This window comes from Podarcis cretensis, assembly GCF_951804945.1.
Source record: "Podarcis cretensis genome assembly, chromosome: 2".
Classification (NCBI taxonomy): domain Eukaryota; kingdom Metazoa; phylum Chordata; class Lepidosauria; order Squamata; family Lacertidae; genus Podarcis; species Podarcis cretensis.
In genome coordinates this window covers 78,215,485-78,242,788 of record NC_137171.1, presented here as the reverse complement: position 1 = coordinate 78,242,788, position 27,304 = coordinate 78,215,485, and the positions used below count along the sequence as shown (strand labels likewise).

The following is a 27,304-nucleotide window of genomic DNA, read 5'->3' as shown; positions in this document are numbered from 1 at the left end:
GCTGGGATGGAGGAAGAGTCATCTTCAATGCATTGCCATCTCAAGTCCTTTGGTGTGGATTGCCACAAGGTCTTATGAGATTCGAGGGGTAAGTCTGTAGCTAAATAGTTGATTGGCATCCGTCTGTCTCAGGAGGCAATGGAAGAGTGTGCCTTTGGGGGTGAAGTCAAACTGTTGGAAGGTTACAGTACCTGCTGTGCCAATACAGGAGAGACGTTTTCTTGCTGCTGAGGCAGATGAAGGCATCCACAGCATTTCTTCTCTCTGTGCTCCTCCAAGCAATCATTCTTCCTTTGGTCACTGCTGTGGATACATGACCTGACTGTCTCCAAGAGCTACAGTCATCTACTAGGGATTACCTTTGGCGGGGTTGATGTTTCCAGCCTTCATGTGACATTTGCAGACACCTTTGTAATGCATAGTTGGTCTGCCAATGGGCCTGGTTCCTGAAGCATGTTCCTATAGAGCATGGTTCCTATAGAGCATGTTCTTGGAGATCCTGCCATCTACAAGCCAGTGTAGACGTCACTGAGACAGGAGTGGGAATGTGGGCTTGGGAGAGACTCTCCCAAGTGTAGACGTCACTGAGACAGGAGTGGGAATGTGGGCTTGGGAGAGGCTTTGTTTGAGACTCTGTGATGTCCAAAATCTTCCTGGTGCAGTCCATGTGGAAGGCACTGAGGCAGTGACAGAACAAGCTATAGCTTAGGGCCTCACTCTCTTCAGGGGCCCACCAAAAAAATTAAAGAAAAAGACCTGGATGTACATTTCCAAAATATAAGATTAAAAACAAATAAAATACAGTGGTGCCTCGCAAGACTAAATTAATTCGTTCCGCGAGTTGCTTCGTCTTGCGATTTTTTTGTCTTGCGGAGCGCGGATTCCCTGGGTATTAACGGCTTTAAGAAAAAGGAAGCAAATCCGCAAGACGTTTTCGTCTTGCGAAGCAAGCCCATAGGGAAAATCGTCTTGCGAAGCAACTCAAGAAACGAAAAACCCTTTCGTCTTGCGTGTTTTTCGTCTTGCGAGGTACCACTGTAAAACCTACATACAGCAAATGGCTTTAGATATCTATTAGGTCCATAAATTACCATATAGCATATATTCAACACAAAAAACAGCAACAATTTGTTGTTGACAAAGGACATATAAAGTGCCCTATTACCTTCAGTAGCTTAGGGCCCCATCAGACCTAAATCCAGCCCTGCACTGAGGTGCCGCTCCTAGCGGGTGTAAGTTGCCCTTGTCTCACTACCATAAAGCAGCATGCTCAACATGCATGCCTGATATACATTCATCTTTGTAAATGGTAGAGCACATGAGTTGCATGTACAAGCTGCCAGGTTCAATGCCTGGTGACTCCAGTACTGCTGGGAAAGACTGATAGTGTAGACAACAGTGAGACAAACAGTAGATGGAGCCAGAACCAATGTCAGAGTCAACCAAAGGCTCATCCACACTTCCACTTTCATAAACAATCCGATCCAGCAGCATCACAAGTAAAACTAAACAGCTAAAATTACCTAACACTGTGAAGTTTAGATTGTATCATATACTGTGATTTATGACTATGTCATTACCAGCAGAAGATTGATGAAGTACTTGTTGGACAAAATTAGATGCCTGGATAGCTCATTTGGTTAGAGTGTGGTGCTAATATCACCATGGTTGCAGGTTCAGTCTCCGTATGGGACAGCTGCATATTCCTGCATTGCAAGGGTTTGGACTAGATGATTCTTGGGATCTCTTCCAACTGTGATTCTATGAAATCTGCTCCCCTCCCCCGCAAGTTGCTGCTGGAACTGATGCCTGTTTATAGAACATACTTTTATTCCATTATTATCTATCTGGATGAGAAACAATACACAAACATATATTTGAATACAAACACGTTTTCATAATGCACAGAGCTTTTCCTTTAGGAAGAGAGGGAACGAATGAGGCAGGGCACTGATCTACCCTTCAACCACTTACATTTACCAGAAGTAATCTCTACTCTATCCAATCTGGCTTACTTGGTGGATGTGTACTGGATTGCAGCCTTAGATACTGAATTATGTACTAACTCCTGCATTTAGTCAGTGCAGTCAGGGAACACACACTGTTCTTAAAATAACCTCCTAGCTAGTTATGCAACTCATTTTATTGTTTTCCTGGTTCTCAGAGCCTTTGAGAAATGAAGAAGCATGATGGGCAGTAGAAATGGGCTGTTATCAGTCAGAGTTGAAACTATCTACTACTAACAGTAAATTATTTTACCTATATGGAACTTGTTTAAGAAAAACAGATGCCCAACACAATGAGGAATAGGTACTGAAGAGTAGACTTGTGATACCATGGGAGTCCCAAATGATAGGTATAATGCTCTATGTGCTCTTTAAACCAATGACATAGGAGGATATATGCACATTGTATGGATATTCCATGCAGTGTTTCTTAGAGGGAAAACATGATCTGTATATATTTTCCTAATTCTATGCCACTTGTTTTACATCTTACAAAGCACTATGATATGATATGCCCTGTTATGAATTCTGATGGGGTGCTTCCTAGCAGGACAACACAAGTCTATAGCATCTGTTTAGTATCGCGTGCTGCCAGCTGCAATGGAGCAGTCACCTTTTGTAAATCAGCAGTGCACATAAAGCATTAGTCATCTTTCCAATTTCTTTTCCTTCTTTATAATGTATGATCTACTGCCCTCAGTGCTATCAGTCCTTATATTTAATTCATTTTTTTTCTCTGAAACATTTTTCAGGCCTGTTCTCTTATGTGGCATTGGAAGCAAATAAGGGGTATTCTACCTCTGTGTAACCTCAATTAATTGATATAAGCTTCACATGCCTGCCTCATTGACGTTACCAGAGTAACAGCATGCAACAACTGTCTTCTTTAGAATATATTGCTCTTTAAAAATATATTATATACCTTGAAATTTTGCAACAATTAGCTGTAATAGTGATTCAAAAGAGAAATTCTAAAAGATGAGGCAGCCATTGCAAAACACTTTGGAGAAGAATAAACTCAGGATGGATGATGGGATATAAATTAGGGTACCAAAAGTTAACATGTTTCATAAAATTTTATGCAGATTTCCTGCACTAGGAGCAAAAACTGAAGCCACATATGCCTACGTAATTTCTTGCATTAATGCACTGCTGCTTTATGAGAATAGTGATTGCATGCTATATCCTGAAATCTAATAATAGAAATACACCAAAAGATATTCCCTGCCAATCATTGTCACTTAATTTTTCCTGTACGGCTGATATCTGTTAACTCAAAGAGAGAGAAATCAGGCGTTAGTTCGTAGGGGAAATATAAATGTAGGAAGAAAATCAGTCATCCTATCTGGAAAACTGAGTAGTAGTTAGAATGCTGAGATTAGTTGATTTCATGTTACCTCAGTGGTGTGGTAGATGCTGCAGCATAGCTTATTCTCCTGCCACTCAGGGGAGGAGTTGATTAAGCAGCTACTTCCATGCCATCATCGTCCCTGCTAAGAGATGGAGCAATTCTGGTAGGAGAAGCAATGGATTTAGCAGTCTCTCTGTCCTGCCCTCTCCCCAGCCAAGGAATGCACACATCTGATAGTTAAGTCTTTATTGCCAAAGAAGCACTTACAGCAGCTCCTACAGTGCTCCAGACACACACATACACACACTTCTAGCCTCTAGGCAGCTGTCCCCAGATTTGTGCCCTGTGGAGCAGTTACAGCAACAGAAGGACCACACCCCACCCCTCAGCTTATGTAACCTCATCTGATGGGGGTGGCACAACCTGAAGCTATGCCTAGCTTGGTTCTAGAAGACAACAAGGTGGGGGATAGTGGTAAGCACACTTGGCCATCCCTTGCCTCAACAGTCTCTTCCTTCTCCACCACATTGTCCATCTTGGTCTGCCCTGCCCCTTCCTCCTCCTCCTGCCCTGGATCCTGCCTTGCAGGCAACACCAAGCCCCATAAACCACTGGCTGGATCACTCCCTTGGTACCCCTACCTCTGCCACACACTCTTCAGAGCCCTGCCAATCCCTGACACACTCCTCCATGAATCTGAGGTTCTGTGGTCTCTTTTAAAAATCTGTGATACTTTAAGCCAGCAGTCCTCAAAGTTTCTGGGTTCATAGGCAGGTTGAAAATTTTAAAAAGGGTTTGAGAACACCATTGCAAAATTACTTCTGCGGGTAGGTTTGCAAGTCACAAAATAGCTCAATCCAAGAAACGCTATTCAGCTTAGAAGTTGGTGGGAAGGACACAATTCCCTGCTCTAGACGCGAGAAGCTCTGGAACAGAGGTCTGATGCAGATAAAGTATTTTTCAAGAATTTACAGGGTGGTTTTTTTAAAAAAATTAGACACATACTTATGCTTACAGAAATCATGACATTATGGAAAAATTAATTTGGTTTATAGCCTACAGCCTGAAGTTGTCTTGGTGTGCTTCTAACGCTAATGGGAATTTTTTGTCCTGGTCCATCACCGATGCCTGGTAGGTTTAATTTATCTTGATAATACAGTGGAGTAACAGAATAACTGAACTAAGCAACTAAAATATTAATGAAAAGTAACAACTTGCAACAGTTTTATAACCATTAGATTAACACAGAAACACACAAGGTAACATAGAGATAAGTATTCCAGGAGAAAGTTCAGGAGCCAGTCCATTTGGAGTTGTTGCAAAACATTCTACTTCCCCTACTATTCTAATTTGTTCTTCCCCTGTATTTGTTGACGTTTTTAATAGAGACCATTCTTTCCAGCTGAATTAAAAACCAGAAAAAAGTCTTTGTAGGAAGCGATTTCTAAGAGTTTGAAAGAACAAAATGCCTAAACAATGCACTTTTAAAAGAGAGAGGAACTGGCTAGTTTCTTTAGAGGGGGGGAAAAGAGAAAAACGTAAAAGTCTGTTCAGTTGCCAGAAGAGTTTGGAGACGTTAAGACTACCGAGAAAACAGCAAATCCTGCCAAAAAGCTAAAAACCATAGAGGACTAGATGAATAAGTAGTTTCAACATAAGATAAATAGCATCCTATGCTGCCCATAAGATCACAAATGTGGAGGCTTTTCCGCTTGTGCTGGGATCTGACCCTTGAAACAGTGCATCAGTCACAAGTAACATTGCTGGCTACACTGGTGATCTCCCTCACCTATTCAGTGCAAAGCTGGCACTTGATGCTATACCCCCAGAAGCCATTTAAGATTAGTGAATCCCGTACCACTTTTCTTTGCAAAGAAGTGCTTTGTAGTGACAGCTGGGACAGCATTGGAGGCTTTCTCCTGTTGGCCAAATATTGGATACTGCTGCAAGATTTTGTTTTAGCACCTGCAACTTATATCACTGCCTGCAAAAACACAATTATAGGGTTATGTGGCCTGCTGGAGAACAACATGACAAGTTTATTATTTGTGCTATAGTTAAGCCAAAAGAGCTCTCGGTCTTCACAAATCCTGCTGGATTGGAAAAGAGCGAATGATATGGCGGCATTCAAGTAATTATTCTCACTGAATCTCTGTGTCCTTCATTCTGGTTGTCAGTCTAAGCCAATGCACATAAAGCCCAGTGTTGTGCTGAAGCCTGCTGGAGAAATACATAATGTTTCTAAAACTTTACTATTAAATGATACCAGGTATGCGGCACCAGAATATAGGAGACTTCAGTCAAGAAAACGTGAAATATACATAAATATTATTTGTTTATTTTACACGTTTGTCTGCTGCTTTTGGCAAAATTGACCTTGAAGTGGTCGACATTTTGAGAATACTTTAAAACAGGTTTGTGTTCTGATTATCACAGTAGAAATGTATCTGATATTATGTTTAAACACCTGAAGAGAATTCTGTGCTTACTAGATAGCCTCAGGCAAGCTGCTCTCTCTCAGCTGCAGTATGGTTGTCTCTTACTCATTTTATCCGCCTCAAGACAACTCTCTGATGTGGGTTAGGCTACAAGGTAGTGACTGGCTCATAGTCACCTAGTAAGCTTCATGGAGGAGCAGGGATTTAAAGTATTTCCAGTCTGATTTTGTCTCTCTCACCACTATACCACATTTGGCTGGCCATTATTTCCAACAGGCATGTAGACCAGAGGGAAAAGTGAATTGTCCCAAATAATCAAATGCATATAAGGTAATGGTGGGTTTCCCAGCCCCCAGATAAGATGTAGCACAACAGCCATTTTAGAGGTGGGAACCTGATTAAAAACTCACACTTATTATCTACCCTGTTCACATCCATCTCTCCAACTGATTTACTCCACTCATGATTAATTTGCTTTGCAGATAATCACAACCCTTCTGTTTACTTACTGCTCAAGTAATCAAAAATCTTCCCAAATTTGATCTCCTTTCCCTTGATTCTCTCTCCCTTCATCAACATCAGGACCCTTCCAAACCCATATAAATTCCCTGGGATGGGACTGTCCAACCTCTGCCAAAAAAACCCAGTAGGACTCTATGTAAGTAGTATTTAATGATTTGGCCAATTTTCAGTAAGAGACCTTTGCTGGGAGTGCAGAGAATTAGATGATAACAACCCTTGTTTTTGGTATAAAGGTTATTTATTTAATATGTGTATATATAGTTTAATACAGTCGTACCTCGGCTCCCAAATGCCTTGGGAGTCGAATGTTCCAGCTCCCGAACGATCTAAAACCGGAAGTGAGTGTTCTGGTTTTCGAACTTTTTTTGGAAGCCAAACGTCTGGTGCGGCTACTGCTACTGTTTCTGGCACGCCTGTGCAATTGGGAACCAATTGGAAGATGGTCCTTGGTTTCCAATTTTTCAGAAGTCAAACGGAGGTGCATCTGTACTTAAGAGAGTCTTTACACAGTTTACAAAATAGCAAATACAATAGGTATATAACAAACAATGGAACTAAGGAACTACAATACAATGCAATGTAATAAAAGAATAAAATCACAGAAAACAAAAATATTGTAGCACATTTCAAAACATTTCTCCTGCCAAGACACTGTTTTGTGTATATTTAAAAAAAATATACATGGATGTTTTATGATGGCCTATATTTGTAATGCCTAATAAAGGTTTGGCAAAGTAAGTCGTGCCAAGACATATCCTGATTCACAAAATACAACACTTACCCCACTAATACATATACCCCAAACTCAAATTCTTCCTTACATCTACACAAATAATACAACGGCTACTACTCATTCAGTGTCACTAATCTTGGTCTTCTCCTTCATCTCATACATATCCACCACTACACACAACACAGCATCCAACAGCAATCTGGCTCTTATTTAGGTTGCTATCTCTCACCCAACTCTCTTACCCAAGGATGGGTGCAATTGAATACCCTCTCCCTGGTACTCCTTTCTCTCATCAAGGACATTGATTAATTGAAATCAAATTCGCATTGTGTTAAGCCAAGGGTGGCCTTGAGATAGCAAGAAAGTGGGGGTGGACAAATCTGTCAAGTTTGGTTTTCTCATTTTTCATTTTTCCAAACTTAAATTCAATTTTCTACAATTCTACAGCAATTTATGGTTTTAATTTAAAAAATCTTTATGAAAATCCACCAGCATTTTAGTGCAATTTTATATATACGTTTTGAAAGCAATTGTTCCTAATATAATGCTTGTTTGTATGCTATTTTCACTACTGTGGTTTTTTGCCCATTTCTTAAAATGCAACCAAAATTGAATTTCTCCTTATAATTTCTCCATATAACAAAGGCTTGAAAACCCCTCATTTGTAGGTTTTTGTTTGTTGTTTTGTTTTGACTTTCAGTCAATGTGTAAGATATGAACATGTGAAAAGCATTTCCTTAAGTTGTAAAAGAGAAGCAGGGGGATAGCTACTTACTTCTGCTAGGAATAGTAGTAGAAACTAAACTTGGTGATCTCATTACAGTAATTATTAAACATTTTATTTCTGGAAGACCTATCATCCCAGAGATTCAAGGGGCAATGCCATTGTAATGAGAAACAACCCTTTAAAGGGGAAACAAAACTTCCAGCCCTGACTCTTTCTATAGGATGTCCTCGATTTAGCACCAAGGAAGCAGCATGATTCAAGTCAACTCCAACAGAGATCTTATTCTTTGGAGAAAAACAACAAAACCAGATTGGGTCTGGGCTTGAATATCCCTATGCTGCAAGCTCCACAAAGTAGCAAGTGTCTGCAGAGGGCTGATCAGGAATTCTAGGCACACATCCACATGCAAATGGGAAGAAAGTACAGCACTACAGCCTTCAACAGAAGAATTAGCTAACCTCCTTTTAAAAAGGGGTGAGGGGGCGGGACAGGAGGGAGAAGAAAGGAAGAAAGGATGTTGGGCCAACTTTAAAAAGGAAAGCTGGGAATAGTTTTTTGTAGATCCCCCCCCCCTTTAAAAGATCTTTATGTTTAAGAACAAAATAAAACAAAACACCTAATGATAAGATGTAACAAGCACCAGTAGGGTTCAAAGTGACCCAAGGTCTTCTTTGTGTTCAGATTGAGGGAAGCTTCCTACAGAGATTTTTTACTGGCTAATTTTCCCCTCCCCCCTTAACGGAAGAATTTCCTTGCGTGGACATCTTGGAAAGTCTCCGTGCTGGGAGTCTGAACTTTCCCACAGCAGTGGAGTGTGAATTGTTTTGTTCTACATTAATTTAGGTTTAAGCAGCCACAATCCCAGACGCTGCCAGAGCGTTTGCCCCGTGCTTCTCGATACGATGCAAATTAAGCATTCCTTACAGCTGTAGCTGACAACAGGAAGTCTCAAAGAGCCTTTAAAGCAAAGGAAGAAAAATTGGCCTTGCTTATTCATTCACTGAGCATGCTCCACTGGCAGCACACATCATGTGATTTCCAGTTTCCAAGGCAACAACTGTGATGCTAAGTATACACTGTCCTATGCCAAAACAAGAGACTTGGGGGATTGAGGGTAGCTTTTGTAAAATAAAAAAATAAATGTACAGACCTTATGTAGTATCATCATACATTTATAGAGGCTGATCTTTTCATTGCCTCCTTATTTGCGGCTGAACACAACACAGGCAGTTGCCAATAGATCTGCGTAAGCCTCTGCAGCTGTAGTAGCAAGATATTCATTAGCTGTATGGTGTGACAAAAAGAGAGTCCTGATAAATTATATCAGAATGGTATTATATGAAACAAAGGCAGACAGCTTGTAACCTTGAGCTACTCATTTCTAATCCTTGCACATTCACAAGCATCAGTTGCTCAATAAAGTTAAACAAGCAGCTCTCAAAGTCTGAGCTGTCCCCTCCCCCTCTCCCCTCACAGTTGCCAGGAAGACTTGCACAAAGTCCTTCCTGACCCCTTTCCCACAGTCTCTTTCGACTGGGGCAAGAGGCAACGTGCAAACTCAGCCCCTCTGGAATGGTGAGTACAATGGAAATCGGGTGTTCCCTTGTGTTGGCTGCTGTGGGCAATTTAGTTCAATTGAGCCACCCTCTATATTTAACAGGCTTTTTGTTCCCTGAGAGACTCTAAGGGACCAATAAGCATGGTTCATGAGCCACTGGGCCTTCACTTTTTACTTTTAATAGCTTCTTTCAAGAATAGCTGCAAGAGCAGATGCCGTTTCTCATCCCAATAATATGCATTGGCTTAAGCTGCAGCGGTAAATGTAATGACTTGTGTTATTGTGCTGACGAAATGTCACCCACACCTCTCTTTCAAATTATCCATAAAAAGCCACTCAAGGGACAGGAGGACACCTAGTCCCTCTCTATAACCACCAAGTGCCCCAATACCCCTTGCATTGTACAGTTGTCTCCCTGACAAGTGGATATTAGGAAGCTGTGGGATAGCTCAATCCAGTGCTTTTTTCTGGGGGAATGCAGGGGTATGCATACTGCTAAACATTTTGAGAGTCTAAGTTTGGCCTAATTGAGGGGCAGTAGTTCAATATGGGATGTGGGTGGTGCTGTGGGTTAAACCACAGAGCCTAGGACTTGCCAATCAGAAGGCCGGTGGTTCGAATCCCCACGACAGAGTGAGCTCCTGCTGCTTGGTCCCTGCTTCTGCCAACCTACCAGTTTGAAAGCACATCAAGTGCAAGTAGATAAATAGGTACCACTCTGGCGGGAAGGTAAACGGCGTTTCCGTGCACTGCTCTGGTTCGCCAGAAGCGGCTTAGTCATGCTGGCCACATGACCCGGAAGCTGTATGCCAGTTCTCTCGGCCATTAAAGCGAGATGAGCACCACAACTCCAGAGTCGGTCACGACTGGACCTAATGGTCAGGGGTCCCTTTACCTTTATTTCAATATGAGTAGGAAAATGAGAGTACCCCTATTTTTTTTTTAAGAAAAAAAAGCACTGGCTCAATTAGTAGAGCACGAGACACTTAATCTCAAGCTCATGGGTTCAAGCCCGTCTTTGAGTAAAAATAAAATACAATCCTACATTGCAGGGAGTTGGACTTAGTTACCTGTGTGGTCCCTTCCAACTCGACAGTTCTATGAGTCCATGCTTCTAAGGAAACAGCAAGGCTAAGGTCCTAGGAGCTACGTTCTCAGCAGAGCATCTCATAGGCTGAGCTACTAGGTGCAGCTGAAAAGTTATTTTGAAGAGTTATGTTCCTGACACTAGAAGGCATCCTTGTCACAGCAATCATATCAATTTGCAGATGAGAGAGTTGCTCCTTTTGGATGTGTGAGTTCTTTAATTAACTGTTATCATATCTTCTCTGGAATACAGGATGTGCTTGTGCATACAGATTCCATGTGTGCAAAGTTCTCTTCCGATGTGGTGTGTGTGGCTGGTTGTGGCTTACAAAAACTCAGTCCAAGCCGTACCTTCACCTTGCAAATGGAATGGGACTTACAGCAATGGTGATAAATTTTTAAGGTAGAAAATGAAACTGTCTTCAAAGAGAAGATTGAGAAAGCTTAGCTGTCACAAAAAATCACCTTGGTGACTGTTACCTTAAAGGTGACTTAGCCCCTAGAGTTATTTTGGTTTTAGGAAAAGTACTGAAATTGGGTCACCTTCAGCATGCAGTGCAGGTCTACAGTTCCGAGGCACAAAAAGGTGCTATTCAAATGGATTCTGCCAAACCAAAATAATTCTAAAATATTCACAGAAGGACAAAGAAGCAGTGGAAATAGTGTATCACTAATTTTCCAAGTGTTTTGTTCCAGGGGTTTATACATGTTAGAATATAGCATGAGGAGCAAGAAAAACCTTGCCTTTGGAAAGAGTGTATGCAGCTTCCTAGGTTCCTTGTTGGAAGGATGCTCATACGTATTATCTTTCTGTCTTAACAGTTCACTTCCACAAACACACTGTAGTGGTGATTAAGGTGGCTATGCCCTTATCATTGATCTTTAGGAGCACAACCATCAGGAAGATATCTCTGTGTAAATGATGATAATGTACTACCCCTGGACTGGCAGAAAAGATTCCAGACACAGTAAAAACGGATTTTAAAAGTCCCAGGAAGTGGTGAAGAGTCGCAGATCTATTGGTAAAGTGTCTCCAGAACAACCACATTCTTTCGTGATTGCAGATTCCACTTCAGAGAGGAGGGGGCCTGAGCAAGGCTAGAAGGGGGGGGTGTGGACAAGAGAAGGTGGAAGTAATAACATATGAAGTTTCTGATGGATCTAGTTCAGTATCCTGTTCTCACAGTGGCCTGGGGAGAAATGTTTCAATTTTTGAAGCTACAAAATCTGCCTCCCAAAGTCTAAATTTCTCACAAGGTTTCAGGAGACCTTTCGTGCAGTTTGTAGTAACTCAAAGGAAGCCTGATTCAGCTTGGAGAAGTCTTTAATCTGTCTAAATATGCTCATTTCAGGGTTTGTTTGATTACACTACAAACCCCTGCTTTTGTGATAACATTTCATAGCATTCCAAAGCTCCCACCTTTTAACCATTTTTGTCCTAAAGGAGAACAAAAGTGTGCGCCAATTCAGAGTAAAGGAAAATACTGGTCCAAGAAACATTGCTGTCATTCTTAATTGGCTTCATTTGCCCTCAGTGATATTCTGATTTAGCTAAATCTGATTGGCTAGGAAGCATCATGATATGGTCACATTGACTATATCATGGGTTGGCAAACTAAGGTCCGGATCTGGCCCAATCGCCTTCTAAATCCTGCCTACGGACGGTCCAGGAATCAGTGTGTTTTTACATGAGTAGAATGTGTCCTTTTATTTAAAATGCATCTATGGGTTATTTGTGGGGCATAGGAATTAGTTTATTCCCCCCAAAAAAGAAATATAGTCCGGCCCGCCGCAAGGTCTGAGGGACAGTGGACTTGCCCCCTGCTGAAAAAGTTTGCTGACTCCTGGACTATATGATACCTGGCTGGCAGGCATTATCCTTCTGATAGTTAGTGGAGAACCTTAAATTAGTGCAGAATGGGGATGTCAAACTGCTGATAGGTTTGAGGCAACCCGATAATAAAACACCAAATCTGCTCCAGATACATTGGCTGCCTATATACATCTGAACCCAATTCAAAGTGCTGGTGTTGGCCTGTAAAGCTCTTTATGGTTCAGGATCCCAATATCTTCTGGACCACCACTCTTGATATGAACCTATCTCTACCTTTAGATCTTCATCCAAGGCCTTCCTTTGAGGGAAGCTCAGCATGTGTTGGCAAGGGGGTGAGCCGTCTGTTGAAAGTTCTTCCCAGGGAGGTCTGCTTGACACATTCACTGGCATCTATTTGGTGACTAACCCTTTCCCTCAGGCTTTTGGTGGACTGAGTTGATGACAAAGCTTTCTGTAAAGGTTTTTTTTTGGGGGGTGGGGGTGGGGTAGGGTTTGTTTTGTGTATATCTATCAATAGCTATATAGATATGAATTGTATGTTCTGTGTATGAATTTGTTAATAGTATGTTATATTTATTCTTGTTTTTAAATGTGTTGTAACTTGCTTGGGAATCTTTGAGTAAGAAGTCTAAGAATAATAATAACAACTTCCTGCTCATCTAGTCCCCAATACAAGAAATTAGCATCATAGGGCAATTGAATTATAGCTCTAGGAAGCAACTAAGTGAATTTGGGGTAGAGGGATTCCCCAACTATAAATCACCCCTCCCACCCAATTCCTTGGGCTCTCCCAAACAGTAAATTTCAAGTTAGAATCAAACACTGTTTCAGGAAATCTCTATTGCTTACCCTATTTTATCATGCTCCATCAAGTCTTTTGCCAAAACTACAATTTAGGCTGCAGTCCTAACCCCACTTATCTGAACTTAACAGGATTTACTTCCAAGTTGACCTGGTTAGGCTTGTGCTGTTCATTATGAAGTTGAAGAGCTTCATGGGACTGCAGTATTGAAATACAAAACTGCAATGTCTACACAAGATTGGTTTAGATGGTCTAGGGTGACACTATGTGGTTAATTCAAGCACTGAAATAGCAATAGCATATACAGGTTTCAAAGATAAATGTTTTCTTTTCAAGCTGTTAGAACAAACCTTAGTTTTAAATGAATCAATCCTTCTTGCAAAGCACATCATTTGTTTCATGTCCATTTTTTAAAGAGGCTGTTACCACCGTGACTTAAATTTGTTCTCATCCTAAACATGTGCAGTACCCCTAGACTTGGAATGCACTCTGAGAAGATTTCTGTGCATAAAATGGGGAGGTGCTTGAAATATGGATGCAAAGTAAACACCTGAGGTTCTGTTTGTTGCCTGAAAGTGTCTTAACAGATTACTGCACATTTACCAAACTAGTAAAGAGTGAGCTGTTAATAAGAACTTAGAACAGGAAACAAAACCAAACAAAACCCTTTTGCTAAATTTAAAGATACTCAACCCAGAGAGACACAATTTAAATGCACAGATCAACTGTATAGTGTTCCCTCTCACAGTGGAGTAGTGAGAACACCTGTAACTTTTTACAAGGGAAAGATACATGCAGATGTGTGATCAATGTGCAGGATCTGCCCTCTGGTCTCAATCCAAAAAGAAACACTGCATACTCATTTCTTCTGATGACTGATCAGAGCCTAAAGATGGCAACTATGATTATCTTATTATTTATACCAGGCACCCCCAAACTTGGCCCTCCAGCTGTTTGGGGACTACAGTTCCCACCATCCCTGACCGCTGGTCCTGTTAACTAGGGATGATGGGAGTTGTAGTCTCAAAACATCTGGAGGGCCGAGTTTGGGGATGCCAGATATATACACACCACCAAGCAAGGAGACCTATTGGCCTTGGGTGGAGTGCACTGAGTTGTGCTAAGGATTTATTTATTTTTAATAGTGAGTGTATGCCAACAACTATCTATGGATCTCTGTCTAAATAACTTCTTACACAATAAAGCCACTATAAATACCTGAAATGAACATGACTTTGGTGTGAATAACAGTGCTGGTATTTAAGTGAGTTCTTTTTTAATAAAAAGGTTTCTTGGTTTTTTAATTTAATTGAAATCATCCAACACAGGAAGGGAAAGTCTCTACATGTCAATTGCCTTACGAGAAAAGCTCTTATGCTGCTTTCTGGACTTACTAAATCTTAGATCTAGCAGATTGGTGGCTGTGCTCAAAGAGGGTGGTCTTTGCCGGACTAGATCTCTGTGTGAGTTGTCTGCCAGATGGTGGGAACTGTCAGCTTTGACACCGCCCAATCGTATTTCAAAAGGTGTGTGTCGCTGAATTGAGCCATGGGGATGGAGTGTCACGCTTCTATGGGTAAAGGGCTTTGGATCCAAGTAAGAATAGCAGGGATCCTGTTCTTCATAGTGCTGAGACCCCCTCAAAAATGCCATCCCACTTTTGCCACTTCATTTTCACAGCCTTCTTCATGGACTGCAAAAGTAGGTCTGGATTTTTGGAAATATTCTCTTGGTGCAAGAGAAATTAAACAAGAATCAGGGAGCATGATTGTAAGTGGTGGAAGAACCAACTTTTAAAACAGATCATTCGTTTAACTAGCAGCTCTTATAACACTTGCAGTGATAGAAATTTCATCAATGGCCTAGTGGACTGTCATTTTCCTTAGTTTCATCCTTCCTCATTTTGCCTCTTGTGATGGACAGGAATGTTGGAGAATTCTGACCAAAGCAGGACTAGAAATTGCCAATTTTCGCTTATTCATCCCTTGTCTGGAACAGAAATTAACCTAGTACAACTGGTATCTACTGTTGTTGTATTCAGTCCTCAAATTATATATAACAATACATAATTGATGAACCCCCTGGCCCCAAATTTACATTGTGTTTTCTCTGCATTGAAATGAATGGTATAGAATAATGTAATGATAATACAATTATGTAATTAATTACATAAAACATCACCATAGCAGACACCATGGCAAATAATGCTGCTTTTGTTGGAAGCAGAATGGAGGCAGCACCATATGTCACAAACACAGGGTGGAATGGAAACTGATGACTTCTTACATCTCTAGACAGGTATTATGAAGTGGTGAGGGGTTTCAGATGAATCTTAGATGTTCCTCTTCTGTTCAGCTTGTTTTCCTTAAACTTCATTTATTTCTTATAGTCTGATTTAAGGTGTAATGTGCATAGTCCTTTGCTGTGAATTCATCACTATGGACTGTTGTCTATCCTGCATCTTATTATGTTATTACTGTGGATTCAACTAACTGGTCCAGCTAGCAAACTCAGCCCTCCAGATGCTTTGGGACCACAACTCACATCATCTCTAGCTAACAGGACCAGTGGTCAGCAATGATGGGAGTTGTAGTCCCAAAACATCTGGAGGGCTGAGTTTGCCTGTGCCTGAGCTAGCATAAGCTTCTGCTCGTAATAACATCTGCCAGTGCAAGAGTTTTCCACCCTCTCCTTCCCTGTGTGCCCCCTTTCCTTAAATTAACTGTGGGAGATTTAGACAAATCCCCAGAACAGCCCACAGGGGAGGAGAGATCATTCCATCACACAAAGAGAAATGTTTGTGCTGACGGAGTATGCTCCTTAGCACCAGGTTCCTCTCAATATTTGCCCTTTAGTCACAAAAACTGGTATCCAGTCTGTAACCACTATCTCTCACAAATTTTATACAGTTATGAATGGTTAACTGCAGTTCTTCACATTTTACATCTCTCAAACTATCATTTCAGGTACAGAAATGGATCTTAATGTTAAACCCCTCTTTCAGTGTTGGTGCATATTTCCTGCTTTTAGGATAACTTCTTTTGATAACCTCCTGCAAGTGTTTTAAGTGGTCGCTGCTTCACATCCACATCTAAGATTGAGGGGTGTCATATGAATTTCCAAGGGGCCCTTAACTATGGCTTGTGCTAGGAACAATAAAAAAGCATGCAACAGCAGTCATATTTCAGCACCCTAAGCTGGAAGAGCACTTCTGGAAAGCAGGTTTTTTTTCAAACATTCCTTGAGAGAGCTCATAAGGACTGAGCCGATTCCAAAATGAAGTGAGAGCAGATGATCCAGTACTAATATTAAGGCTATTGGAATGCTTGATCTCTCTCATTTCACTCAGTGTAACTACCTCCCTGGCAGTATCTCCCCTCTGGGTACTTGTGCAATAAGATTTCCCCCCACCAAAATAAAAAATAAAACCCATTCCTGTTACCACTATAGGCCCATTTTGGTGGGCAGAAAAATTGCATGCAGGCCACCTACTTCATTCAGGTATATTATGATTAACCAAATGTCAATTATGTTGGAGCAAATGTGCAGCATGAAGGTATTATGGGGCACAGGTAGGCATGTCATTCCCTGTAATACGTCTGATCTGGATCACTGCTTCTCAGTGGTGTTTAAAAGCTTATGTACTTGAGCCACAGAAGCAATTCATTAGCCACGCTTCATGATTGCTGCTACAGAATAAATAAAATACAAGCATTAACAAGAATACAAAGTCAGGTGCAAACTCTCAATGAAGCCTCGAGAGCCCAGTAGGCAGGAGATGAAGTGGCTGGATGAGGGGAGTTGTGCAGTGGGTGGAAGAAAGGTCCAGCATTTCCTCTTCCACTCCTTCTCCACAGCAGATTGCCTGCTCCCACAGATGACTGAAGAGAAGAGGTTATGTTGCATGCTGTAGTGGTGTAACATATAGTTTGACATAGCTTCCAGTACCATTTTTCTTTTTCTTTTTTGTGCTGAGTAGCATTTTAAGTTCCATTTCTTAAGTGTGCTGTGTGTGTAATACCGATGTGTACCTCTTGGAATTTGCAGAAGAGGCACTGTGCTTTAATTGTAAATGTGTGGATACCATGAGAAGTGATGTAAAAGCAGTGCTTCCTTTGTTGAAAAAAGTAGCCTTGCACAGGGCCTGAGCTGGGGTGGCCAAACTCCCCCAGTCACTATTTTGATTGCCTGGAAATTTGCATACTGCATCTTTGTGGACTGAAGCTGGCAATCTTTGGTGATGTTTTTCAACACTGGGAACAGAATAAGCAAATGGCATCTGTTTCTCAGCTGTAGCAGGAAAACTATTTCATTGTAATGTTCAACTGGAAATAGCTTGAGGAAAGTCAGTTTTCAAAATGGTTTATAAAAGGATGCATGTAAATGTTTTCAAAGAAGATGGTTTCTAGTTATACAGATTAACCTAAACTGGAACATAATTCTCTCTTTTTAAAAAAATTTAAGCAAGAATGAAACACCAAACATGCATGTAGGCTAGTATTTTGAAACTCAGAATTAATTGTCAGTGATAAGTATTGCATTGTCAAATAATGAATGCTCTTGGTATTTCCTTAGTGAAACCTTGGAAATGAAAAAGATAAAATTATCATTGCAGAAGGACAACATTTCAGTTTTGCTACCAAATCAAAGACAACTCTTTGAGATTCCCAATTAGGATTACTGAGAATGTGGGCACATGTACCTGTATTCTTTAAATATGCTCCACTCACATATGGGTCATTCTTCTGAACCCTGTATGTGCACTAAAAAGAGTACTGTCCCTTTTTTGTTTCTGCCTACATTATTTAGATCCATCTCTTTGGCTTTATCTGACAAACTTACTTGGTGATCAGCGGCTTAACAAAAGGAGTTTTTTGCTTCAGCCTCCCACACACATCAGTTTGCAAAAGGGACATAAATGTGTTCCAGCAGCCAGAAACAATTTAATATGTTGCATTTTGGCAGGAGAAAAAGAGAGGTATTAGTTGGACTAGGATAAATGCAGCTGATAGAATCAGATAGGGCTGCAAATAAGGCTCTGGGTATCTGATACAAGATCAGCAATTGCAGTGTCTGCTTTAGAAGTTGATTTGCTTCCAATATGCTTTGTTTGAATACTTGCAAATCAGCCATGGGGAATGCTTTTCTGGACAGTGAGACAGATTTTAATCCACTCAATCGTGGCGGGCCAAATTTGACAGGTAGGAAGGACCTGTCAATCATCTCTTGTCATAGTGATGTCAGGTGATGCCGCACTTTGAGGCCTTGGTTATTGGGACTTCAAAACACAGCACAGGGCTGCTTTCAAAGGGCTTTCAAAGCAGCTTTAAAGAGCAGTGTGGGGTGGTTTACAAGAGGTTTTTAAGCAGCCCCACACTGCTCTTTGAAAGTCATTTGCAAGTAGCTCCATACTGCTCCTTAAACCTCAGCAAATTGGAGTTTTATGGGCCCAAACTCAAGTGTCTTATGCACAGAAACTTACCAGTTCTGTTGATGTTTACATCAGTCATGAGGTGGGGTGTCTTACAGTGGCTATTAATTCCTGAGATCAAACATTGGTTGGTGGTAATATTGCCCAGATCCTAAGCTTCAGGAAAAGTTCATTGAGATGCTGTCCAAGGTTTCCAAAACAACATCTGATGGTGGTCCCTGAAGCCTTTTTGTGAGCTTCAGCAAAATTGGACACCCCCTACCCCATCAGTCCTTATGTCACCTTCCCAAAGGTGGATGAGGTGTTGGGCTTTAGGAAGGAGGAAAGAGGGCTCTAGGGCCCTGTCAGAACCTCATGCCTTCTTCCCAAAGGCCAGTGCTTCACTTACCCAGCTTTGGGAAGGTGGCACAAGGGCTGTGGACGAGGGCTGTGGTATGTGTGTCAAATTTTTGCCTCACCTTCCCCCCTCTGGAGGGTTCAGTGTCAAAGTACTATTGCAGTCCACTTGGTATGAAAAGTTGGGCCTCCCTGCTGTGTAACAAAAAAAATTAGCATGATGGTGTATACACCAGTTACCATTGCATGAATGGTCATAGAGTTGGCTGATGCTTACATTGGCCTTCCTGCCACAGCCCCAAGTACCAGACTGATTTTTGCCATTGTTTTATATCCCATTGTGTGCTTACAAATTGTTAAGACTTCATATATTTATGGCTGTAGATGATCCAAAATCCACTCAAAGAACTTCCATATGTAGGGTCATTTTTACCAGAACACCCAATTTCGAAAGTAATCATGAAAAACAAGCTGGATTGACCAAAACATATCTTAGGAACACATGGACTTGCATGGAGGAATTCATCTCTAAGAAAGTGATTACTTAAAAATAAAAAGAGTAGCTGTATGCAACTGGACAAGTGGAGCTATAGTCATGGCAGACAGGCATTAAGAAACTAGGCAAGCAAGCAAGAGCTCTGAGCATGCACAAAATGTAGCGATACAAATGCTTATTGGCAGAATATTGATGCTTTTACTTCCAAGTTTTTAGAAAAGGCAAAGGAAGTTGCACATGATGAATGAAATCAGCATAAAATGATTTCTCTCAAGCATTCCATGGGTGGGATAGGTGCTGTCGTCACATGCAAAATGTACCATGCAAAACAGCTGTCAGTTGTTAAAGAAGGGGATAATTAAATGCCACCAATCGTTTTAGATGTGTATGCTGAGAAGAAAAGCAACTTGAAAACTAAAATGTCAAGATTTTGTCAGTGTGCAGAAAGGGGGAAAATGAAATTGGTACATGTAACTTTGCTTTTACAAGTGGATGAACAGGCTGGCAGATGTCCAGAAATCTGAAAAGATGCTGAAAATGAAGCATGTTTAGTTTATAATGAGCTGTCAAACTGTTTCCTATTGTGCTAATTCACTCTTCCTGTCAGATTAACTACTGAATGATGAATTTTTAAATTAGTAAGCAACACATCCTGCTAATACCTATGCAAACGGTATTTTAAAATCAAGTTGGATTTAACGCTTCCCAGCTATACCACCATTTGATTCCTTGCTCTCAGAATACTAAAGAGTGGTGGGACTTTCGTGGCAGAGAGTGGGGAAAATTACAGGATCCTCATTTACCATGGGATCTCTGGTTACCAGGTGCTCCACTTGCCAGCTGATCAGAGGCTTGTTTGCTCCTAGAACTGGAGAACAAGGAGGCTTGTTTCACACCCAGAACTCAAACATGAAGAAGGACCTCCGATGATGATTGCAGGATCCAGGTCAGTTCAGACTTGGAGAAGCGGTCGGTCCTTGAGGTATTGTGGTCCATACTGTTAAAGGCTTTATAAGTCAAAACCAGCACTTTGAATTGGGTCCAGAAACTAATTGGCAGCAAGTGCAGTTGGACCAGAATTGGTGTAATATACACAAACCGTCTTGCCCTGGTGAGCAACCTGGCCACCAAAGTCTGCACCAGCTAAAGTTTCTGAACTGTCTTCAGAGGCAGCCCTATGTATAATGTGTTGCAGTAATCTAACCTAGAGGTTACCAGAGTAGACGACAGAAGTTAGGCTATCCCTGCTTAGGTAGGCATGCAGCAGGGCCACCAGCTGAAGCTGATGGAAGACACTTCATGCCACTGAGGCCACCTGAAACTGAAGTGACAGCAAAGGATTCAGAAGTGCCCCCAAGCTCATTCCTTCAGAGGGAGTGTAACCCCATCAAGAGCAGGCGATTTCCCACCCATCAGGTCTAGGGAACCACCCACTAACAGTGCCTCAGTCCTATCTTGATTGAGTTTCAGTTTGTTGGCTTTCATCCAGTACATTACCGAAGCAAGACAAGGGTCCAGCACGTCCACTGCCTTGCCTGCAGATGTCAAGAAGTAGAGCTGGGTGTCATCAGCATATTGCTGACAACGCACTTCAAAACTCCAGAAAACCCCATTCAGTGGTTTCCCAGCAATTCCAGGGAGAGGTGGGAGAGACGGCTGGTCTGAAATCCTGGAGAGCTACTGTCCATCACCACTGAATTATATAGACTGCTGTTCTGACTTGATATAAGGTTGCTTCCTAAGTTCCTACACAAAACCATGCTAGGAGTTGGGTTCATGCAAAAACTATGTGCCTGCAAGTTATACACTGGATTGTGTTCTACATCTAGAAATTTATTCACTGATTTACAGGAAAACATAAAGCAGCAAATTTGTCTCAAGCAGAATCCTTAACAGTAATTTCCTGTATAGCAATTCTCTTACTTCATGTGAAATAGCCACCTCTAGAAATCTGACTTGATCAAAAATGGTTTTCTATCCTACTTTAAAAACACTGTTATACTGTAAACATTTTGCAAACTTTTATACATGAGCTTAGAATATATAAAACTTGTGAGTTTAATTTTAAGAAACAATAATAACTTTCCAGTTTTAAATATAAATTCTAAACACAATATATAAAAATCAGTGGGAATTACATCAGTGGCCCTGACCCAGAAAGCCCTTGTACACATAAGTATGGCACACACACAACTAATGGGGCATTGCAGAGGCAACCCCCCCCCCCCGCAAAACAACAACAACAACCAGAAAAGGAAAAGAAACTCTGAAACCATTTTGGGTTAGAAAAAGGCACAACTTTATTTGATGAGCTTGCAACACTCCAAATCAACCAGTGCGAGAATTAGGCACATCTCATCTTGACATCTTATTGACAGACATACTCGAACAACAGTAATCCGGAGGCCAGAAGATCCAGAGAATGCAAACCAACAGTTAAACTTCTTGACATTCTTCTTCTCTGTAGGCAATTACGTGGTTAGGGCTTGGGAAAAATAGGTAAAATTATTAGTTTCCATTTGGGCTAAAACTCACAAGCTACAGTATAACACATTATTACTGAATGTACTTGAGCCCACTGAAACCAATGATCTAGACTGGCCATCACATTGTATTAGGAATACTTTCCTTAAATAAATCTTTGCCAATTGTGAGTCTAGATACTGTGGGGGAAAGAACCATCTCTGACTGGTGGTCATATTGGCTGTGGGTGAGGGGGATTGTAGTCCAACAACATCTGAAAACACAAGGTGGGGGAAGTTACAGATAGGTAGCCGTGTTGGTCTGCCATAGTCAAAACAAAATAAAAAAATTCCTTCCAGTAGCACCTTAAAGACCAACTAAGTTAGTTCTTGGTATGAGCTTTCGTGTGCATGCACACTTCTTCAGATACACTGAAACAGAAGTCACCAGACCCTTCTATATAGTGAGAAGGTGGGGAGGGTGGGGGAAGACTGTCTTAAGGGCAAAATATCAGTATTAGGATTGCTGTGATAATCTGCTAGATTTAGTAATTGGTAGCTGGATGTGCAGACTCTTGCATAAACTAGGTGAAGAGGAGGAGCATAATATATGTGCCCCTTGGTGCAGATGTCTGTCAGCATTGCATTAATGGGACAGGAATTACAACGCACAGTCAAATGCCCATTAATTTCACAAGTACTGCAACAAGTGGTGTGTAATGAAACTCTTCAGGAACGGAGCTGGATTAGGATGTATATAGACCTGAAGAAGCAAACTAATGATTTTGAGCCTCCGTAGCTGTTACTTTCTAGGTCAACCCTTCCTCAAATTATTAATGTATTCACGCATTAAGGCAAGGCAGCAAAATATAAAAAGATAGAACTGTAACATAGCTTCTAATATTTCACATACAATTGCAGATATAAAATGCCAACATACATGGGACATGTTCTGACCATTGTAACGCATAACAGTTTGCACACTGCTTTTTGACGTGGAGGTGGGTGGAGGAAAGAACCCTACGTGTTCAAAAATGATTTGTAAATACAGAGCTATTTGAGACACGCCACAGCATCTCCATAGATACCCAAAAGCACGTGTAGGCAGAGAAAACTCCACAGAAATATACAGACTCACATCATGCATCCCTAAATTAGCACTGTTTGACCCTCCCCCCAAAAAAAACCCTGTTACAGTGATACTATCCCAATGACCCAGTTTCAGATACATACTAGCAAGCCTAATTACCTGTGTCAAAGGCCAGTGTCCAAATCCCAAGATCTTGTACTGTATACCTGCCCAAGCTGCGACAAACTGCAAAAAACAAAGGAATAGTGTAATATACTTCATCAACGTAAAACTTCCAGCCTAACAAAGGACCATCCGAACACACAAAATATAGGAAAAGAGAGACTTTGCAACAACCATGCCCAATCAGTGGAGGAGAGAAGCTTACTGCAAAAGGTTGGTAAGGCAGGTAGTCCTTCCTCAAAGACAAGAACGGCTAGCAGCCTGCTTGTCTTTGAATCATGACAAAATGCACCTTCCAGGCAGTCTAAACCCCATGTCAGGATGCATTGTGTCTGCCATGCCCAAACAACTGGAGTCATCATACTGGCCAACAACTTCCTGCCATTAATCATGTGGTGCAGAAACCCAAGTATGGCTCCATTAAACCAGTGTGGCCAAACACTGCCATCAGAGCCTTTTTAAAATTATTTGTGTAGTTTAAATGCAATATATATTGCATTGTAGCAACTTCCCCTCAGGAGAGGGTGTAACAGGCCTAACAGCATATATTTTCCTTCTTGTGAGCATTTATGGATCTGGGCTAATTCAGAATATTAGGTGTGTTTAAACTTATATAGCTGGACTTATATAGCTGGACTGAGCACTCAAACCACATGAATTTCTGGTGAAGTGCAGTGATCTACTATTGCGAATCTGAACTCAAATTGTCACTTTAACTTGTTACCAATTGCTTTTTTGAATCTGATATTTTGTATTTGGTGATTTAAATGAGATTAAATAAATTAAATTGATTGTTTAACAAAGTATTATCAAGTACAAAAGTTAAACTATAAAATTTAAAAATACATCTATGTTGCACATTTTACCAAAAAGCAGTATAAATTAAATGCAGGCACTCAAGGTTCACATTTAAGGGAATCAAATTGTTAATTGTTAATTGATTCAATTTAATATTACTTGATGGTTCTCATAACAGTAGAAGGTAAGTTGCTACCGAAATGGGAAACATAGGGCAATGACTTAAATATACATTTTTATATGGGCATGTGGTAACTTATATGTCAGACCTTAAAATATGTTCTTCCATTGTCTCTCTAGGACAAGTTTTTATGTCCAGCTGCTTATATTCTTCATATTTTGAGAAAAAGCAAGAAGCAGGGGACCAAGTCACTTATAACCAATGCAGAAAATAGTAATAGCTGCATTAAATTATATCCCACACTGGTTCCATCATTTCCGTCCAGCATTAACATCCCTGGCCATTGCTGCTGCTTATTAGAAACACATTAACTGTGATACCCCATTCAGAAAGCCATTAATATTTGCAAAGAATTACTTCAAAGGCATCTTCCTGACAGAGTAGTGCAACCGACCTCATACAAAACCATTGGCTTAGACTTCTTCATATAGAAGTTCAGTTGCTTTCACTCTGTCAGCCCCAAAATAAGATATGGTAAAATGACAACTTATACCACAGTTTTCTTTCTTTAAATGATCCATTTTAAGTTGCTGGGTAGAAAATAGAGGGTCTCTTTGTGAGCTGCTTCTAACATTTTCACTCTGGCCAAATAGTGAAACTAAAACCTCCATACTCATGATACAGTGGCGACAAAGTGGCCCTTCAGTTCAGAGATTATTACTGTTTTTCATTGATCTCTGAAACTATCTCCACTGATAGGGCTTGCTAAAGATTAAAAAATAAAATGGAAAGGGAGGAGTCAAGGCTATGCACAAGCTCATTATGTACTTTAATGTTATTGCAGTGGGAACATGAAGGAATCAAAAAGCTTTTGCAACTCTGTTTAACTTGAGCATTGATGAAGGTAGCCTCCTCTGTTTTAATGATTAGAATGCACTTACCCTCTCCTGATTCTGCCAAGAAGGCTGCAAATATGGAACTATCCATGAAGGAATAACTTGCATGCTCTCTGCAGTAATACTTGGTAAGTGGTAACCAGTTTCAGCTTTCTTTTTTAATAGAAAAGAAACCTCAGATGTTTTTGTATTGTCATTGCTTTTTTTTTTTTAAGAGGGAGGAAGAGGCAGCCTAAATAATGAAAAGTTGCAAGTGAATACAATAGCTCTCATCTTGTCATGCAGTGGCAAGAATTTTACTACTCAAAGGGGTAAGTTTACCACATTCTGCTTTCCGATAGTTTGTTTTTTTAAAAATAAGGTGTAGTAAAATTCTTGCCTTTGCATAGAAATATGATACAAAAGGTGATTATAGAAAGTGAATTTATCACACATCTGGATCTGTTGTGTGGTACCCTCCTTACTATTTGGCAGGATACTGGTGATGAAGCTAAATTGGTCAGATATGCTTACCAACTACAGATGTGGTATAGTTGTCTCTATTCACACACACAAAATGTCAGGGAGAGGCTTATGACTTCCTAGCAAAGATCGCTTCTTCTTTAATGGGGCTAGCCTTCGACTTAGTGAACCACAACTGATCAGCAAGCAGCTCCCAAGAGAATATTGCCCCCAAATCCTTCAGTGCTCCAAAATATTTATAAGAATGTAAAGAAGAGCCTGCTGGATCCGGACTTTGTCCCATCTAGTCCCGCATCCTGCTATCACAATGGCCAACCAGTTGCCTATCAGAGACCAGTAGGCTCGACCTGAGCACAGAAGTGCTCCCTTCCAGAGGTTTCCAGCAGCTGATATTCAGAAGGATAATGCCTCCAACTGCAAAGACAGAGCATAGCTATCATTTATAAGTGTCTGGTATTAAGTGCATTGAAAAATACATGTGTTGTTTCAACTGACAGTGGAAATAAAGAAGGATGTTATATTCAGACTTTTATTGTTCATGCTGCTTTGTGAATTTATTACTTTTTTTTCAATTTCCACTTGTGCTCCTGCCAGGAGATAGCTATTAGACAGTAAGCAGCAAGAGTAAAACGTTATCATTTTGTTTCAAACTATAAAATAATTTACATCACATAATTTTACTGTTGTGTGTTTTTTTCCGGTTTTTTTTTTTTTTTTTGAAACCACAAACATTCCAGCATCACACTGTAGGAATAACAATAGAAAGCATAACCTTTTGCATAGTATTAAATGAACAGAGACAGTAAGTTCTTTATTTACAATTATTGTCTAGATTTAAAAAATTCATAAAAACAGATGAATAAACATATAGGAATAATAACCCCTAGTGGGATGAATTGCCAAATGTACTGCTGTATTTTTTTCCACAAATCTCATGCTTTTAGGTACAGTACGCAGAGAGCAAGCATTTTATGTATTGCAGTGAATTTCAACATATAGACCATTTTGGTTTTTTGATCCATTCTTCCCATCATAGAGAGGCCAAGCAATTAAGAAAGGGAACAAGGTGCAAAGCTTGTAGTTGAAAGGCTGTTATCAGCTCATCTGTTTTCTCCCCCCCCCAGTCTGTTTATCATATACATATATATATATATATATATATAAAGAGAGAGCATGGTTTCTGTTGACAGAATCCGAAGTTTCCTATGCATCACAGTTAATATATATGTTATATTGTCTTTTTCTTTCTTTTTAAACTATATATGTACAGAATGAAATATTGGTTTCTTTTTAACAGTTTTTCAAGTCTCAAATAGTACCCTACTAGTTATTAAGAATCTGTATTACAATGCGCACACACAGAAAATGAAATGAAAATCAAAAAAGTATCTGATGAAAATCAAGCTTGAAATAAAAGGCAAATCATCAATATTAAGATGTTAGGGGGCAAAATATTCCAGTGCCAACAATTTTGTAGTTTCTTCAGCCCAGAGCTACATGCTTTTCCCTGTAAATAGACTTTATTGTATTTCAAATATAGTATCCCAAGGAGATCATAGAACCTCAGTGTTACACAAAAGTTAGTTGCTGTTATTTACAATCCAGGGATAAACCCTGCCTAACTGTCAGTCAGTTTGATTTTAAGAATAAGCTGGTCAACTGGACTGTCATGCCAGCTTTGAGATTTAAGAAGCAGGTAACACTGTCTGTTGAGAAGAGGGTTGTGTAAGCCTGGGAAGGTTTGCTGTTCAGCCAGACGTTTGGATCAGAGTGAATTATGTAGAGCCAAAAGACATTAAAAGCTTCTTACGAAAGTCCAGAAGCAGGCAATTCAAGGTGGTTAGAGAAGCAGGCAATTCAAGGTGGTTAGAACTTTACCTGGCAGAATAGTTCTGATATGCCCTCAAAACATTAGTCATCTGAAACTGTAGTTGGCCAGGAGTCTCATCTTGTCTTGCAATAGTTCTTCTGACTACAGTTGTTCCACCTTATT

At 40.5% G+C, this 27,304-nt stretch overlaps 2 long non-coding RNA genes across 3 annotated transcripts; one reads left to right on the top strand and one right to left on the bottom strand.

The window, feature by feature from the left end:
- On the top strand, positions 1-26,864 carry LOC307211091. Of its 2 annotated transcripts, none has more exons than XR_013836286.1 (3): positions 1-88; positions 20,145-20,266; positions 24,798-26,864. It is a non-coding gene; the product is annotated as an uncharacterized lncRNA (long non-coding RNA). The 2 variants fall into 2 exon arrangements; XR_013836287.1 differs by lacking the exon at positions 1-88 and adding an exon at positions 9,266-9,352.
- LOC307211092 lies at positions 21,596-24,801 on the bottom strand. Its single transcript, XR_013836288.1, has 2 exons — positions 23,032-24,801; positions 21,596-21,805 (listed from the first exon to the last, which is right to left on the bottom strand). It is a non-coding gene; the product is annotated as an uncharacterized lncRNA (long non-coding RNA).
- Positions 26,865-27,304: the final 440 nt, after the last annotated feature.